Source organism: Oryctolagus cuniculus, chromosome 14 (genome assembly GCF_964237555.1).
Source record: "Oryctolagus cuniculus chromosome 14, mOryCun1.1, whole genome shotgun sequence".
In the NCBI taxonomy this organism is placed as follows: Eukaryota; Metazoa; Chordata; class Mammalia; order Lagomorpha; family Leporidae; genus Oryctolagus; species Oryctolagus cuniculus.
This window is the reverse complement of record NC_091445.1, coordinates 17,079,199-17,097,902: the sequence shown is the minus strand read 5'-3', so window position 1 is coordinate 17,097,902 and position 18,704 is coordinate 17,079,199. Positions and strand designations below refer to the sequence as shown.

The window sequence follows — 18,704 nt, the reverse complement described above, 5'->3', positions numbered from 1 at the left end:
AAAGTATAATTTTTAATCCATTGTACCTAATGAAACTCAAGCATTATTGGGTAAGAAGAATTGTTGAAAATTGCTGAAATTTGCATTATTTACAATTAGAAGTTTGAAAACTATAATAGTTGAATCAGGTAGTTCTCATAAGGAACAGTTACAAAGTACTAATTATAAAAATTTAGATTGTAATTAATTAAGAAGGTATAGCATTTTAGTCATAATTTATAAGTTCTTCTAATATTTTCCTCCAAGAATGCATATAAATAAAAGGTGATTTAAAATTTTCTGATTATACTCAGAAGAAAAAAGAAACAAACTACTATGATAAAACATTTATCATTGTCATCATTTTAATTCTCTACCAGTGTAGAAAAATGAAAGTAAAAATAAGATTATTTTTAAAATTGTCATGAATCTCACTTTTATATAAAACTCTAAGGTATTATTTCTCAATAAATTCATAAACTATATTGTGTGTTTAAAAATTATCATTTGGTAAAAAAAATTATCATTTGGTGAATTATTATGAATCTCTGAATTACATAATTTACAGAATTTTAGAGCTCACTGTTTTTTAACTTATCTTCATTAGCAAATTGACAGAAGGCTGAATTAATGTGATATATGAATTTTCAATAATTTAATATTATCCCTTAAACTTTTTTGTTTTCCTCTAGAAGCTGAATCACATTACAAAACAGATATACATCAGCCAAGTTTGGGTTATGGCACAATACAGAGGCTTTTATTTTAGGGTCATTAAAATTTTGCTCAAAGCAAATAGGCTTGCATTTTAATTGTTAATGCATAAATTTTTAAGTGTTATTCATGAGGGTACTTGCTTTTTAAAATTTTACTATCCTCTAAAACTTTTCCTGTTTATTTGTGTTTTCAATGTGAAGGTTTTATATGTGCTAAATATAGTTTATGACAGGAGAAAAGACCCTCATGGTTGAAAATATGTGTGAGTATCTATGGGTTCTTTAAATCTGGTATTGAGGTGTTTTCCCATTAATGAGAGAAGACTGTGTGTCCACTTCAACACCAGGATTTGAAATGTTTTCCATTTCATAGTGCACTAATTTTCTCAGGCTGTTGTATCTGAACTTTGGTATAAACCACTTGTTAAATGAGTGCTTTCCATATGCCAGGTACTGCATATGTACTGATTAGCCCATTCCTATCCCAATTTCATGAACAAGGAAAGAAGGTTAGAAAGATTAACTTGCTCTGGATCATCTTATACACAGTCAAGATTCATATTCAGAATCAGGATTCACATGCAGGCCATGGGCCTCCAAGACCCATATTCCCACGCTACAGGACCTTGTCCTGCAGTGCAGAGTTAAATGCTTTGTCACCCATAAAATATTTCAAAAGCACCGCTCAAGTGTGCTGTCGGAAAATAAATTTGTTTCAGCTTTGGCTACTTCCTATAGCAAGGCATTCACCAAATACAATTTTTAGGACACAGTAATTGGTGCTGCTGTTGCTGAGAGCTGCAGAACTAATTCAACTGAGCAACCATGTTTTTCACTACTATTTGACCCAATAATCAAACTTTATTTATTAAGCAGATGGGAGTGTGGCTTTGAGATGAGCAATGGTAGTTGTTATTTCTTGAATAAAATCTAGATTAGCTTGAATAATCTGTACAATATATTTTCTGTAATTCATACCTATGATGGTAATTCAAAAAGTTTGTGGAAAATGAAATTAAAACAAATTTAGTTTTGTGCAAAAAATTTGAGGTCCTTATGTAGTTTAGTCATAATACACATTGTCCACATACTTTTTGAAAGTACTCCCAATTATTTTTATGCCCATAGAATCTTTGATATTTTACCTGAAACTGTAGAAAAGATGTTTTTAACAATAACTAACATTTATTAGTTCAGATATTGATGTGCAGCATTTCATTTAATTCTTCTAACCACTCAACAAAGTAGGTACCTTCAGTTTAAAAATAGCATGTTTCATTTAAAATGTGAGTCCTCTATACTTCCTCAATTTTTGTGTAATAATTGTTTTACTTTCTCATTTTAAGACTATCTTATCCCAATTGAAAAGTATTTTTGCATATAATTTCTATTTAGTGATGTGTTATGTGGAGTCATCAACAAGTTCATGAAAAACGTATCTTGTGAAAAAACTATGCATGGTTTTCATTTTACACCAAAGTGAACTTATATTTTAGTTTATCTTTCCACAGACTTCTTGAAATACCCTGATACATTTTAAGCAGGCTTTGCATGTATACTATACTGTTAGTGAGCTATCTGTTTATGTATATGTTATATGTATAACTAAGACAGTTTGGACCTACGGAATCTTTAATTGCCTCTGATTTTGTACTTGGATTGAGGATTGATTGTTCTTCCTTAAATGGTTTATAAATCTACCTACCTATCCATTTTAATGGAGAATTAAAAAAAAAAGCCTGATAACTACTTACTATTATTTACAAGACTTTACATATATGAGTCCATTTAATCTTCTGAACAGTCCTTCACATTATTTATACTTTATACATGAGAAAGCTGAAACTCAGAGAGATGAGTTATTCCTAAGGCCACACAGCTAATAAGCAAAAGAGGAATTCTCTATTTGCAATTATTCGATATTTTATCTTGATATACCAATAAATTCCATGTCAAAAACCATGCTAGACACTCTGATAATTTAAAATTTGTCTACTGGGGCTGGCATTGTGGTATTGTAGGTAAAGCTGCTGCCTGTGGCGCCGGCATCCCATGCAGGCACAGGTTCGAGTACCAGCTGTTCTACTTCCTGTCCAGCTCCCTGCTAATATGCCTGGGAAATCAGCAGATGATGACCCAAGTACTTGGGCCCCTGTACCACGTGGGAAATCTGGACGAAGCTCCTAGCTCCTGGCCCAGCTCCAGCTGTTATGGCCATTTGGGGAATGAACAGCAGATGGAAGATCTAGCTCTTTGTCTCTTCTCTCTCTCTCTCTCTCTCTCTCTCTCTCTCTCTCTCTCTCTCTAACGCTGCCATTCAAATAAAGACATAAATCTTTTAAAAAAAATTGTCTACCAGGTAAAGCATTTGGCTTAGTTGTTAAGATGCCTATATCCCATTGCAGAATGTCTCGGCTTGATACCCACACCTGGCTCTGGTACCCACACCTGGCTCCCTATTCCAGCTTCCTGCTAATGCAGACCCTGGGAGGCGTGGGAGACTGATTGCTCAAGTATTGCGTATCTTCCACCTATGTGGGAGGCCGTGATTTAGTTTCCTGCTCCTACCTTTGTGTGGCCCATTTCTAGCTCTTGGCAGGTAAACCAACAGAAAATTAAAACAAAAGAACATTATCTACTAAACATTTTCACATTTTCTGATTTTCAGCTTCCTCTGTTCTATACTCAGTGTTTTTGCTTTTCTTTTTTATTGACACTGATTTGTAACTGACTTCTGATTTATTTGTACTTATTATTAATTCAAAAAAATGGGGTAGTTTTTAATCCTATCCTATCCTATCAGCTGGCCCTTCTGCTATTGCTTATATAATATCTCTGGTATTTCTGTTCGTGTGGGCATCCCAGAGTAAATCCTGTCTGCAAGCAATTCAGGCTATCTATCCTGTAAATATATTTAAAATCTAGCCATTTTCCTGTGATAATGGACCATCAGGTACTCAATTTTATTTACAAATAAGCTTACTCCTAGGCTTAACTTCTGTGTCTTGCATTGTATAGTAACCTTTTTTCTCCTTTAAATTGTTTTCTCCTTTATGTGGTTTTGAATGTGTAATTTCTTTGAGAGCATATGCTGTTTTAGTGTTATAATACATTTGGAAGTATACTGCTCTTACAATTTGTTATTTGAAGTAAATTATGAAATGTTAATGTAAATATTATAGAATATTTGTGATTTGGTGATTTTTCTGGAAAGAGAACAATGTTTTTTTTAAACATTTATTTATTTGAAAAGCAGAGTGACAGAGAGAAGGACAGAAAGATCTTCCATCCACTGGGTCACTCTCCAAATTCCTGAAACAGTCAGGGCTGAGCCAGGCCAAAGACATGAGCCAGGAACTCCATCTGGGTCTCCTATGTATGTGGCATGGGCCCAAATACTCAGACCATCTTCCATTGCCTTCCCATGCACATTAGCAGGAAACTGGGTTGGAAGCAGAGGAATTGGGATTCTAACTGGAACTTGATATGGGATGTGGGCATCCCAAGAGGTGGATTAACTCACTGCACCACAATGCCTGCCCCAGCAATGCTATTTTTACAGATGCTCTTAGAAAGTTTGAAGAGTGCTTTAAGAACCATAACTTTATCAGTAACTGATTTTGTTTGTCTGCATTGTATTCTTACAGTTTTAAAGTTTTCTTCTAATATTTTTGAGGAAAATTATCTATTATTTCTTAAGGATTTAGGCTGTCAAATTTTGTTCTTTTCTTTTATCTTCTAAGGCTTTGTATTTAAAATAACAACCTTCAAAAATCTAGAATATGGTAATTAGCACTTGGAGTATAACCTGATTGGTCATTATCTTTCATTATCTTCAAAATTAGATCCGTATTTACACAGTTATGTGTATCATCTTCATTCTAGAAGAACAAGTGTCGTTCTTTTATTGTAACATTTTTCTATATCTGTATTTGCTATGATTAATTTTGCTTTTTAAATTGTATGTCCTGGCCAGTGCCACAGTTCACTTGACTAATCCTCTGCCTGCGGCACTGACACCCCGGGTTCTTGTCCCGGTTGGGGCGCCGGATTCTGTCCCGGTTGCCCCTCTTCCAGGCCAGCTCTCTGCTGTGGCCAGGGAGTGCAGTGGAGGATGGCCCAAATCCTTGGGCCCTGCACCCACATGGGAGACAAGGAGGAAGTACCTGGCTCCTGGCTTCGGATCTTCACAGTGCACCGGCCATAGCGGCCATTTGGGGGGTGAAGCAATGGAAAGGAAGACCTTTCTCTCTCTCTCTCTTTCTCTCTCTCTGTCTAACTCTGCCTGTCAAAAAAAAAAATTGTCTGTCCTTTGGATTTAAGTAAATGTTACTTTTCTTAATATTTGAAAAAGAGAGGAATGTTTATGTGCAGTAAATTTCAGTTAAATAAATACTCTGTATTTTAATGTAAAAGATGCATTTCAGAGACTTTAATTCTAGGATAAGTCTGATAATCCTTTGTACATCTTATTTTGAAATTTTCTTCAAGTTATTGTAGCTTGAAAAGGAAAAGACTTAAGAGAATATGGCACACATCTTTGAATATTTGGAAGGTTTCTCTTTTTTCCCCCAGAAACCTTTTATTTAAGGAATACAAACTTCATGATTTTAATAATGGAAGGTGTCTAAAACTCTGCACCATGTAAGTAGTTGTACTGCATGACCTCTAAGTTCCCTTCTCTTTGACAATCCCTTGCTGTTTTGTTTAACAAACATTAGAAGTGGGAGGGGGAAGGACAGAGTCTCTCAAAGGATGAAAAGATACTCAGAGTGAAGAAGGCCCTCGCACCTAAGAGAAATTTGAATTCTTGCTTAGGGAAACACATTTAATGGACTTTCTAAAACTTCATGGGAAAATGGAATTAAAAGATGATTTTGGTGCAAAAAGCTTTTGAAATCTAATTGTAGGCTTTTCATAATATGCGTTTTCCATGAGCTTTTTGAAGACCCCTGGTATCACAGTTGTTGGCAAGTAGGTCAATCAGAAATCACTCTACTCTGTCCTACTCACCAAGTGGCTCTTACCAGCTGGGTGATGATTTTAAGAAACGGAGGGCCGGCGCCGCGGCTCACTAGGCTAATCCTCCGCCTAGCGGCGCCGGCACACCGGGTTCTAGTCCCGGTCGGGGCGCCGGATTCTGTCCCGGTTGCCCCTCTTCCAGGCCAGCCCTCTGCTGTGGCCAGGGAGTGCAGTGGAGGATGGCCCAGGTGCTTGGGCCCTGCACCCCATGGGAGACCAGGAAAAGCACCTGGCTCCTGGCTCCTGCCATCGGATCAGCGCGGTGCGCCGGCCGCAGCGCGCCGGCCGCGGCGGCCATTGGAGGGTGAACCAACGGCAAAAGGAAGACCTTTCTCTCTGTCTCTCTCTCTCACTGTCCACTCTGCCTGTCAAAAAAAAAAAAAAAAAAAAAGAAACGGAGGAACTGGAACTTAAACTAGTCACTTTGATAAGGGATGTGGACATTAGCAACAGCAATTTAACAGCTGTGCTGAATGCCTGCCCCATGTTCTCTTCTTATAAATCATTGATACAGGCTCTTCTATAGTTACCTTGCTCTGATAAAGTGATACGTATGCTTCTCCTGATTCATTCGTTCACCTGCTTTGCAACCTTAGATAAGTCATTTAACCTTTTTGAATCTTGCTCTCTCTTTTTTTTCTTTAAAAGATTCATTTATTTATTCAAAAGGCAGAGTGACAGAGAAAGATCTTCCATATGTTTTATTCCCCAACTGACTACAATGGTCAGCATTGGGCCTGGCTGAAGTCAGGAGCCAGGAACTCCATCCAAGTCTCTGAAATGGGTAGCAGGAACTCAAGCACCTGAGCCATCTTCCGTCATCACTGTTTCCCAGGCACATAAGCAGGGAACTGGATCCAAAGTGGAGTAACTGGAACTCTGACTTGCCCTCTAGTATGGGATGTAGGTGTCTAAAGCAGCGACTTAACCCACTGCGCTTAACCCTATTTCACTCTATTTAGTAAAATGAAAGGGTCATATTAGTTAATATCTAAGGACGCTTTTAAATCTAGGCTCTCTGCCTCTCTCTCATCCCACAGCCAGTTTAGACCTACCATTTGTCATTGGAAACTGCCACCATACTTATTGTCTCTACTGACATCCAGATGTACTAGCTAGTTAGGCACATTTGTGATAGCAGCAAATACAGAAATCTTTTAGATTGTTCTCTATGCGGGCTTTCTTCTCCCAAGTGACACTTGAAAATAACAGTGAGATAAGCAAAAACCAGAAGTAGAATCTCCAGCTTGTGTCTGAAGCTTTTCCTAATAATTTTTTTTTTTACTTTTCCTTTGATCTCAAAACCAACTTTGTTTTCAATTTTCTATTTCTGTATTTTATAGGAATATTTTAAATCAGATAATTGAAAATGAAGATCACAGACAAGAACCGAAAATATAATTATTATTCTGTATTATTGATTGAAAAGAAATCCAAATGCCTTTCTTGTGCTATTTAAATCAGGCAAGGTGGGGATTCAATAATGACTTGTACTATTGCCCAGAGAAGAACCAGCTCACTTCTGTAAGGCTGTAGACAATAGACAAGGGAATACTTAAAAATCTTTGGTTACATCAAAATCTCTGTATATTACAAAATGAAAACCTCGAAATTAGACCTCATAAAGCATGGTAGACCGATCTTGTCCTATGGGTATGTGGGTAAGAAGTTCACAGATCATTTGCAGTAAAACCATTATTCTCCACGTTAAAATTTTGCAAATAAATTCAGCATAGAAACTCAAACGTGATCATTTAAGTTTAGCATCATTGATCATAAAGCCATTTCTCCTGCAAGTTCTATTTTGCATGGCATGTTCAGTGATAGAACATTTTAGGATGACCATGCCATCCGTAGATAAGAAGGCTTGTCTTCTCTTTCTCTGGGCATTCACAGTTCAGTTTGATTCCCTTCTTAATGCACACTATCCTTAGTAGAAGTGCACAAGGTGATTCCCTAGATTAAAGGTAAAAATTAGAAGTACATATATTTATTTTTGTCATCCTTTTTAAAGGAGGTGGGATAAGACAAATTCTTAATGGCATTTAAAGTAGTGCTTTCTGTGTTAAAAGTCATTCCCAGCCATTCTCGTTGAGTTTTGATGAGGTAAAAATAGCTTAAGATATACTTGCAAATAAGAATGGAATAAAATATATACCTTGCAATAGGATGATACTCAAGATGAACTTAACATTAATTTTTGTTAGTGTTTTCTCATTGATCTTATTCAATTTTTGTTTAATATCTACATATATATATAATCGTTTGTATAACTGGTACTGTTTTGGAGTGCTTTTTTATTTGCCATGCACCCTGGTAAGTGTTGGATTACCAAAATACTATTTGATTATTACCTCGTCTCTGAAAAGTTAGGTATTGCCACTGTTTTATAGATCTAGAAGCTGAGATCTGGACACATTAAGTAGCTTCCCCAAAGTCCCATTGCTAGGAAGTACCTGACCTTGTATTCATGCCCATTTCCAAATCATGGCAGAGCTTCTTCCCTTAACTACTGTGGCTCACCATCTCTTACTAAATTAAGTAAATTGTAAGACAAAGAACCCTTTTATAATCCAAAGATTAATTCCAATTTTAGCTGATTTTCACATCCTGATTTTTGTATGTTAGTCTTTCTGGAGTTGTAACAACTATTTGTTTCTGTACATGTAAAATTAACAAAATTGAGGATAGAAATAGAGTTCAGTCACATCACTGGATTTCCTATTTTGAATGAAAAAATTCCAATACTTTACATATTAATACATAAAAAGGAAAATATTACCATTAATTTTTTACTTAATGTTTAAAAAACATGGAGCATCTCATTTTATATCTAGAGATGCCAGTAAGCTGGTTACATTTAAGCTTTTTACAGTGTTAAGCTAAAAGAATCTGTTACTGAAATAGCTGGGTGGATTACTGCCAGGTTTGAAGGGCTTTTTGCCATTCATTAGTTAATAACAATACCATTAGTCAACATTATGTCTGCAAGATGCTTCCCCATTTTTGGTTTGTTTATTTGACTTATCTTTGCTGCACCACCACCACCCAGAAATTAAGACAGTATGCCAATTCTGGTTTCTTGTTTTTGTGAGTGAAAAACAACAGCCCTTTTGGCTGGTTAACAAATCAAGTTAGCAACAGAATTAAGATCAGAAGAGAAGCATCCTTCTCTGGCACCTGAAAGCCTCCTAAGAAAACAAATTAAATGTTTGACACTAGAATTGTTTTGTCTAGATTCTTCCTCCTAAAGGTTGTGTCATCTCTAGGAATTATGTATGTGATTAAAAGCCTTGAGGAAAATTATTGGATATGTCTGGACATGGGGGGAGGGTATACATTATGTACCAGGGTAGATGTTTTGGAGATGTGTGTTTATTTTATTAATCTAAGACTTTCTGCTGCATGGACTCTGTTTTCTGATTTAATTATTCCCCATTAAGTGTTCTGAGGCCTCTGAATCATTGTTCCAAAGACAGAAGGGCAACGCCAATGGAAAGTATGATGATAGGAGAAAGTAAATACAACTTAATTTTGTTAATTTTAGTGCTTCCACATAGCAACAACTAGCAAACACTAAATTGCCCTCAATTAACCATCTCTCCCCTCCCTCTTTAGAGCACCTAGGTATTCTTCCTAAGGATGGAAACAATGTCACCCATACTAAGTGCACCCTCTAATCATGAGATTGAGATACTGGAGGTGAAAGATAAAACTGATTCACAGTTTGGTTTCTCATGACGATCAGTTTGATATTTATAGGCCTTATTAACCATTTAATAGCATTTTCAAACCTAAAAAACATTTAAAAAGATTAAAACACTGAGATTTTTGAAAGCCAGATTTTTGACTTGGAAAAAATTGTTTAAATATGTAAGTAATATCTAGGAGTAGAATGAAAATCATTGAAAATAAACTAGAATAAAGCTACTCTAGAAATAAATATACTTATTTTATAGTATTCTATGTTGAGCAAAGAATGCATTCAAATATATATTTGATTGTTAAAAGCTAGAAATTCATTTTCTAATTCACTCTGCAGCCTTCCTCTCACTTTTCCTGTTAAAATTATCTAATTATTCTACATCTTAGTCTTGAAACAAAAATTAATGTGAATTCTTACTTAAGTTGCTTTACTTAATGATATTTACAGCCATGAATTTCTATATACTTATTTAACATTTTTTCCAATGGGCTATTATAAATGTTGAATATTATTTAATTAACAGGTTTCTTCTGAGGTTCTTAGAAAATGTGGTATGTGACATTTGTTTGCTTTTAAAGATTTTATTTGTTTATTTGAAAGAGTTATGGGTGGGGTGGGGGGGGGGAATCTTCCATCTGTAAGAAAGAGGGTTCACTCCCTTGAAGACCACAATGGCCAGGATTGAGCCTAGCCAAAGCCAGGAGCCTAGAACTCCCATCGGGGTATCCCACATGGGTGTCAGGGGGCCAGGTAGTTGGGCCATCTCCTGCTGCTTTCCCAGGTGTGTTAGCAGTGAGCTGGATTGGAAACAGAGTAGGTGGATTTGAATGAGCGCCCCTGTGAGATGCTGGCATTGCAGGCAGTGGCTCAACCTGCTGCATCACAATGCCAGCCCCTGGTTACACTCTTAATCAGTTATTACTACTCAGCATATTTTTTTCAGGATGTTCAAGAGGAAAAGTTTAATAAGCAAACATGAGTTAGATTCCTTTAAAAATAGAATTTTCTTTAGTCTCAGAATTCTAATGGTTGTTCTTGTGCCGCAGTATTCTTTATTACTGAAATCAACTGAGAAAATGTGCATTATAACATTTAATTGTATCTGTTTATAATAAGTATGAAAAATCATTGACTATCGGCATCACATCTATGAGGTTAAATATTTAGTATAAAACAAATTTCCCTCAACATAGTTGTCATTTAACATCTCCCCCTATTTGTCTTTTTTTTTTTTATTTTTTTTTTATTATTTTTTTTTTTTTTATTTTTTGACAGGCAGAGTGGACAGTGAGAGAGAGAGACAGAGAGAAAGGTCTTCCTTTGCCGTTGGTTCACCCTCCAATGGCCGCTGCGGCTGGCGCACCGCGCTGATCCGATGGCAGGAGCCAGGAGCCAGGTGCTTTTCCTGGTCTCCCATGGGGTGCAGGGCCCAAGCACCTGGGCCATCCTCCACTGCACTCCCTGGCCACAGCAGAGGGCTGGCCTGGAAGAGGGGCAACCGGGACAGAATCCGGCGCCCCGACCGGGACTAGAACCCGGTGTGCCGGCGCCGCTAGGCGGAGGATTAGCCTAGTGAGCCGCGGCGCCGGCTAACATCTCCCCCATTTGTCTTTACCTTGGGGAGTGCCTTAGTCCGTCAGGCTGCTATAACAAACATAATACAGACTGAGGAGCTTAAATAACAAATACTTATTTCTCATGGTTTTGGAAGCTGGCAAGTCCACAATCAAAGTGCCAGTGGATTTGGTGTCCGGTGGAGGTTCACTTTCTGCTTCTTAGGTGGTGGTCTTCTGTGTCCTCTCATGGCAGAAGGGGCAGGGAGACTCCCTGGGCTCACATTTATAAGGGCACTACCCTATTCAAAAGAACTCTGCCCTTGTGTCCTAACCACCTCCCCAAGAGCAAGCCTCCAAATAACATTACCATAGCAGTTAGGATTTCCACATATGAATTTGGGGGGAACATGAACGTTTAGTGCACAACAGGAGAAATCTAAATCCTTTATACTGGTGTTTTCTGATGGTGGACCATTTATACATGAGAAGCTGCTTGTGGCTTAGAGGGTTAAAGAATCAATCCTCCATACAGCACACTTGGAAGGGAGAAAATCCTTAGCTTTGGGTAAAATGTTTAATAGTCATTGTGGATTTCCAGTCAGAAATTCTTTTGATTCTGTCATTCTTGAAATAAAATTTCTATACCTGTGTTTATGCATATATTTTTAATTTGCTTCTAGTCTTACCAAAACACTCTCAAGAATTTTGACGGTTGGCCTATCTAAATGGAGATCTAAAATTGTACATGTAAGGAAATGTGAAGTTATTTAAAATGAAGTAAAGTTGCCCCAATTAAAAGTAAACCCACCAATGTTTGCTTTCATGGGTTCTTTTCAACATTGGATAGAAACAGAAAGGCTGGATTATGATTTAGAAATGTACAGTGTCATGCAATCACTAGTTTAATTTCTTTTATAACAGAATAACAGGAAATACCAAGATGGCAGGTAAGTGCAAGTCAGAGTTGAGAATCTAATAGGGCCTTGGGAATTATATGATACCAATGAAATATAAAAGAATTTGAAGTTTTGATACTTTGAATTCTATAACATGGCTATACTGAACTGAATAAATGGCTTTATATTATTTGTCCTCTAAGGTAGATTAAGTTTAAAATGCAGTGTTAGCATTTCCATTAGCAGAAGGCACAGTGCAATGTAATTATTGGAGGGGACATCTATGTTTGTGGAATAATCTATCCTGGAAAAAAAGAAAAGAGGAATTGCCTCTAAATCTTATGAAGATCATTGTCAGAGGAGGCTATCTTGTAAAATTGTTTTATAGTGACTTCTTTTATCTGTTTTTCCAAAATGTACTGAAATCAACTATAATCATCATCAGTAATGTTCTTTTTGTCATGCAGTAAACCAGTCACCCTTCAGCTCTTTGAAGAGGGTGAACATTTTTAATGAGCATTTTTCTGATCATTTTTCTTATTCACGATCTCAAAAGCTATGTAGTTCACGGTTATGGATAGGGCCTAGTTAACATCAAGTCTGGATCATAAAGAGAAATGGGAAGACAGCACAGTCATAACCACAATAATTTTCAGAGCCAGAATCTAACGTGGAATCAGCAGTAAAAATCAGAGAAACCCTAGCTTGAATTTATGGACAACGTGTCACTTCCCAGCTTTGGTTAAAGCTTCGTGTCCAAGTGAGGCTCTCTGAAGAGACTTCTGTTTATTGAGCCTGAGGGCCAGGCTTTAATGTTCAGGTAAAACATACACATTTATATAAGCTTCTTATGTTTTTATTGATAAGTGATAATCTCTGCCTCGGCCTTGTTTTTCTGACTTCAAGATAGCAAAACATAAAGCTTGAAGTCGTTTATATTTTTATGAAAGGGACTTGCGGGATTTGAGTTACAGAAAAACACATACTTCCTTGACATTTATGACTATATCTAAAAGCAGGGCTACTAAATACAAAATTTAGTGGAGGTCACTTGGCCATTAACCAACATGAGTTTGCCTTTGGGGTTTTTTTGTTGTTGTTGTTTGTCTGTATGTGAGATTTTGGTCACGTGCCAAGGTGTGTGGGGTACAGAAAGGGAACCAGAAATCAAACAGGTGTTTAAAAACATCAAACACCTTGATAAGGTTTGCATCCTAGTGGTTTTCCCTGCTGCCTTGATCATTCTTTAAGGTTCTGTCATTTTCAATCAACAGAGAGTACGTGTGATCAGTATATCTCTGATAAACTTGTCAATGCCTCTTTAAAGCAGGATTCCCCAACCTATTCAATTCAGAACCCCCTGCTTCATTTCAAGTATCATCATGATAAGACAGCTATGTCACAGGCAGCTGTGCATAGCCAGCTCAGTCTACAACTAATTTGTGCAGGAAAAAATTAAATCAGGAGGTAAATTATTTCATGATTGCTCATTCCCAACAGAGTTGGGCATCATTCTGAAGAAAATATCAAATAATTGGTTTCAGGCCGTGTCAGACACATGCAATTCCCTTCTCTAATGGCTGTGTGTGGTAGCACCAGGCCTCGGGGGTCAGCAAGGAACTGGAAATAGCTTAGTGCCAGGCACGGCAATAGAGGGATGGAGCACATAGGAAATGAAGTGGCACTAAGTGCAATCCGTGGGGGAAATGTGCTTCACTTGGAGTCTAATATATCGGTTCAGAATTTGGCAGGAAGCCATGCAACAATTGTTTACCTTTTTGTCAGCATCTGCATCTGTTCTGTTTGGTAAACAGCACTTAACTCTCAGTTGGTAAACGATGGAGTCAATAACAACTGTTAAGGGATTTCCTTAACCCCCCTCCTTTTCTTCATTTTCCACAACAAATACATACTACAAACAACGTTTTCCTAAGATGAACAAGGAACAGAATTTGCAGGGTCAAAGGGATTTGGTTGGGAACATTTTATAGCTTCTTGGGTCTACAGTGATTATATCTGTGTGATTTGAATGTATTTTGTAACCTATCCAAATTAAACTGTTAAAAAAATGCTAGCAAGCAGTAATGAAGATGATGTTTTATAATTATCTTAAGTACTGTGTATAGAAAACTGCTGGCACTGTTTGTAATAATTTAGTTCTGTGCAATATTGTGTATTACAGCTGCTATGGAAAAATATTAAGTTGCCTTTTGCAGTTTTAGGAAATTTGTGATTATATCCAGCAGTACTAATTATTTAAAACATACAGTTAGTTAAAAAAACATTACACACCACAGAGAGACATGAAAAAAGGTCGATCTATGACTAGCGCTTATAAAAGTATATCATTAGTAAACGCAAGAGAAAGAATAACGCTACTTTTAAGTTCAATGTCTTCGGGAAAGTGAGTGGGAGTTGATGAATGCTGTCATAAATGTGGGATTGTTACAAAAGTTATGGCCTCACTTAAAAGTGAATATCACCAAGATCAAAGGAGCACATTATTGCCAAAGGGATTTATGCATGCTCTACTTTGGAAATTACTCCTTAAAACTTCCACATACACAATCGCTAAGTTGCTTTGTATTTGCTTTATGAAATGACTTCATATCTGGTTTAACCCAAGCTTAATTCTGTTTTTAGAATTTTGATTTCTTCTGCTTTACTTGTATGATAAGCATTAAATCTGGGCTTTTCTATTAACTTTTTCTCGAATATATAACTTCTTTGAACCTCTCATTGGATTACCATAAAACAGAAGTACAATTTAGGAGTTATTTGATCTGATCAGTGAATCAAGGTTTCCATTCTCTCTTTTAAATTTTTTTTGGCCAAGTGTTTCATGTGAATTTTTCAGTTTTCTCAGTGATCGTTTTGCCATTTCACTTACCTAAATTATATTGACCAAGATTTTTTTATTGTCATTTTTTAATGAAATAGATTTAATTAGAATAAGAAGTTGATGGGGACTGGCACAACAATTAAGTTGCCACTTAGAATGCCCGAATCCCATATCAAAGTATCTTCTTTGTTCAAGTCCTGGCCACGCCAGTTCTGATCCAGCTTACTGCTAATGTGCGTGCTGAGAAGCAGCAAATTACAGCTCAAGTGCTTGGGGCCTTGCCACTCACATCAACACTTGAATTGAGTGCTCCAGGCTTTGGTCTGGCTCAGCACTGGCCATTGCAGGCACTTGGGGGTGAACCAATCAAAGGATGATTTATTATCATATTCTCTCTCTCTCTCTCTCTCTCTCTCTCTCTCTCTCTTTTTCTCTGTCTCTTTGCCTTTCAAAAAAAAAAAAAAGAAGAAGATAAAAAGAAAGAATTGGAGAATTTGGATCATATCTTTCCTATTCCCATTGAGACTAGAAGGTATTTTGGCTTCATTTTGCTTCTGTACATAATTCATTTACTTGGCATCTGTCGTTCTTTATAATATTAATTATTATCTGGTGATACACATGCAACCACAAGTTCTGTACTCATTATAAATTCATTGTTACCATCTAAAATGCCTAGATTTTTGGTATTTTCATCATCAGAGGAATCAGACTCCATATTTCAAGCTGGTGGTGTTTCAATTATTTCATTGAAGTTTAGTGTACTTTCGGTCTGAGACATGAGGCAAGGGCTGATCTCCCATCCAAATGGAGAGAGCCTACTGATGAATCCATTTCATTATGACATTTTTATCATTCCAAAAAGAGGAATTACCTTTAATATTATTACATACTGTGTTGTGTAAGCATGAAGAAAATGTTTATTTTAATAAAATTTTGTCTCCCTTTTAGAATCTGCCAGTGAAAGCCTTAGACAAAATTTATGACTAAATATCCCTACAAATGTCAATAACTATAGATTCCATTTTGTATGCTGTACCTCTTTAAAATCTGATGGCAAGTAAAATCTCACTTTTGTTGTATTATATATCTTCATCATTCAGTATGCAAATATTAAACTGTTAGGACTGAAATTTTCATACCACAGGTCAAAATATTCAGAGTTATGTGCTTCTTGTGATGATCAAAGTGGATAGCTTGCATTTATGTTAGCATTAAAGTTATCTATGTCTAACAGTGCTTGAAAAATTATAGTGGTTAATGGAGTATATCCTGATGGACTTTCTAAGGCACCCATGGGGGGATGGGTATTGTCTATGGATCATTAGCTAATTTTAAAAAACTGATTGTGAAAGGTAGCCCTTTGTTGTGTTAGGTGAAGGCAATAATCATTATTCCCTAAGCAAAGGGTAAATTAAGTGCTAATTAGCAGGTTATGAAGTGTGCAGTTGTAGTTAGATCAAAAGGAGTATTTTCCCACTGTTAGCAAATGCTACCTGGGTACAATTGAGTTAGCAAATTGATTACTGATATCTAACTGTATTTCTCAAATTCCAAAACATAATACTAAATGCCATGAGGTTGAATTACTCAAACATCTTTGACAAGTTTCTGTACTGAAATCTTAACTTGCAGTAAAATTAGAATATTTTGGTTTTAGAAACTATCCTGTGCATGATTAGTTACATGCAGTATGTTTATTATTTATTAGATCAAGTTATTGGAATTGAAACCTCTGTTCAATTATAGTTTTATCTCCTTTCTCTTTAAGATAAATCTTTGAAGAAAAGACAGATGTCAATATTTATATATTAATTTAAAAATTTTGATGTAATTAGATTTCATTGTCACCGAATGAGACTTACTTAGTTATCTATGTTTTCACAACTTAAAGCATCTAATTTTTATTGGTGCTGTGGTAAAGCTGACATATTTTATGTCCTTAGTTATTATACTATAATTTTGATTTAATCTTGAAAATTGACCATGAAAGCATTTTAATTTGCTAACTCCATGAAATTAAAGGGGTGAATACTGCGATTAACTTTTTAAATATCCCATAGCCATAATTCTACATGCTGATTTTGACTTATATATATGTATATAAGAGAATTCTAATAAGGCAGCCTCTGTTAGTAAAGATTTCTGAATTATTTCAGAAAGAACAGATTTGTACTATTTTCAGTAGTTAGAATTTACACACAGATAACATCTAGTCCTCTTATCGAATCACTCTCAAGAATAAGTGTTCATCTAATGTCACTTTGGCATCTCCCAGCCATATTGGGATAAAAGAAAAGGACCACAGGCCACTTCTCAATTTATGATAATCCTTTTGGAGCCTTCCAGCCTTCAGATGAATTCCAAGCACTTAAATCTCTTTCTTGCAAAACTGAAACTCTCCACTCACCAAAGACTATGAATGGCTGCTTTGTGATCCTTTTGCTTTGTGTGAGTGAGAGCAGACCCAGCTGACGGTCAAAAAGAAGAGCTTTGTGATGAGCATTTGGCCTCAGTTAATACAGAGGTTGAGGCCAGTGTTCCTGATTGGAGCATGTCTACTCAATTCCTGGCTCCAGCTCCTGACTCCAGCTTCCTACTAATGGGACCCTGGGAAGCAGCAGTGATGCTCAAGTAACTAGGTTCCTGCTACCCATGTGGAGTCCAGGATTGTGTTCTTACCTCCCACCCAACCCCAGACTCAGGCATTTGGGGAGTGGACCAATAGGTCGGAATTCTCTTTGTGTGTGTGTGTGTGTCTCTCTCTCTCTCTGTGGGGAGGCGGGGTTAGGTGGGTGTGTCTGCCTTTCGGATAAATTAATTTAAAATTTTTTAAAAGAGGAAGTTTACAACTTTCATGGTGGCGTGTTGTCTCTTATCCCATTACCCATCTGAAGCAAGGCCCAGTAGGACAACATTTGGCCTTATACAAAATTCCCATTTACTGTTCACATTTGTCTCTTTTCTGTTACTTAAAAGCAAGAAAACATTTGAGAAATGTGATCCTATCATTTAATGTCTTATTTAAGATATCTTTTTTTAACTTTTATTTAATAAATATGAATTTCCAAAATACAGCTTTTGGATTACAGTGCCTTTTTTTTAACCTTCCTCCCACCCGCAGCCCTCCCATCTCCCACTCCCTCTCCCATCCCATTCACATCAAAATTCATTTTCAATTATCTTTATATACAGAAGATCAATTTAGTATATACTAAGTAAAGATCTCAACAGTTTGCACCCACACAGAAGCACAAAGTGTAAAGTACTGTTTGCGTACTAGTTATAGCATTAATTCACATTGTACAACACATTAAGGACAGAGATCCTACATGAGGAGTAAGTGCACAGTGACTTCTGTTGTTGATTTAACAATTGAGACTCTTGTTTATGGCGTCAGTAATCACCCTAGGCTCTTGTCATGAGTTGCCAAGGCTATGGAAGCCTCTTGAGTTTGCCGACTCTGATCTTATTTAGACAAGGTCATAGTCAAAGTGGAAGTTCTCTCCTCCCTTCAGAGAAAGGTACCTCCTTCTTTGATGGCCCATTCTTTCCACTGGGATCTCACTCACAGAGATGGTTCATTTAGGTGTTTTGGTTTTTTTTGTTGTTGTGGTGGTGTGTGTTTGTTTGTTTGTTTGTTTTTTGCCACAGTATCTTGGCTTTCCATGCCTAAAATACTCTCATGGGCTCTTCAGCCATATCTGAATGCCAGAGTGCTGTTTAGGACATCTGCCATTCTATAAGTCTACTGTGTATCCCGCTTCCCATGTTGGATCATTCTTTTTAATTCTATCAGTATTAGCAGACACTAGTCTTGTTTATATGATCTCTTTGACTCTTAATCCTATCATTATGATCAATTATGAACTGAAACTAATCACTTTGACTAGTGAAATGGCATTGGTACTTGCCACCTTGATGGGATTGAATTGGAATCCCCTGGCATGTTTCTAACTCTACCATTTGGGGCAAGTCCGATTGAGC

The 18,704-nt window shown here is 36.7% G+C and overlaps 1 protein-coding gene across 20 annotated transcripts in view; it reads left to right on the top strand.

The window, feature by feature from the left end:
- KIAA0825 (KIAA0825 ortholog) overlaps positions 1-18,704 on the top strand; it is a 448,051-nt gene that overhangs the window by 86,288 nt on the left and 343,059 nt on the right. The gene's annotated exons all lie outside the window — the stretch shown is intronic.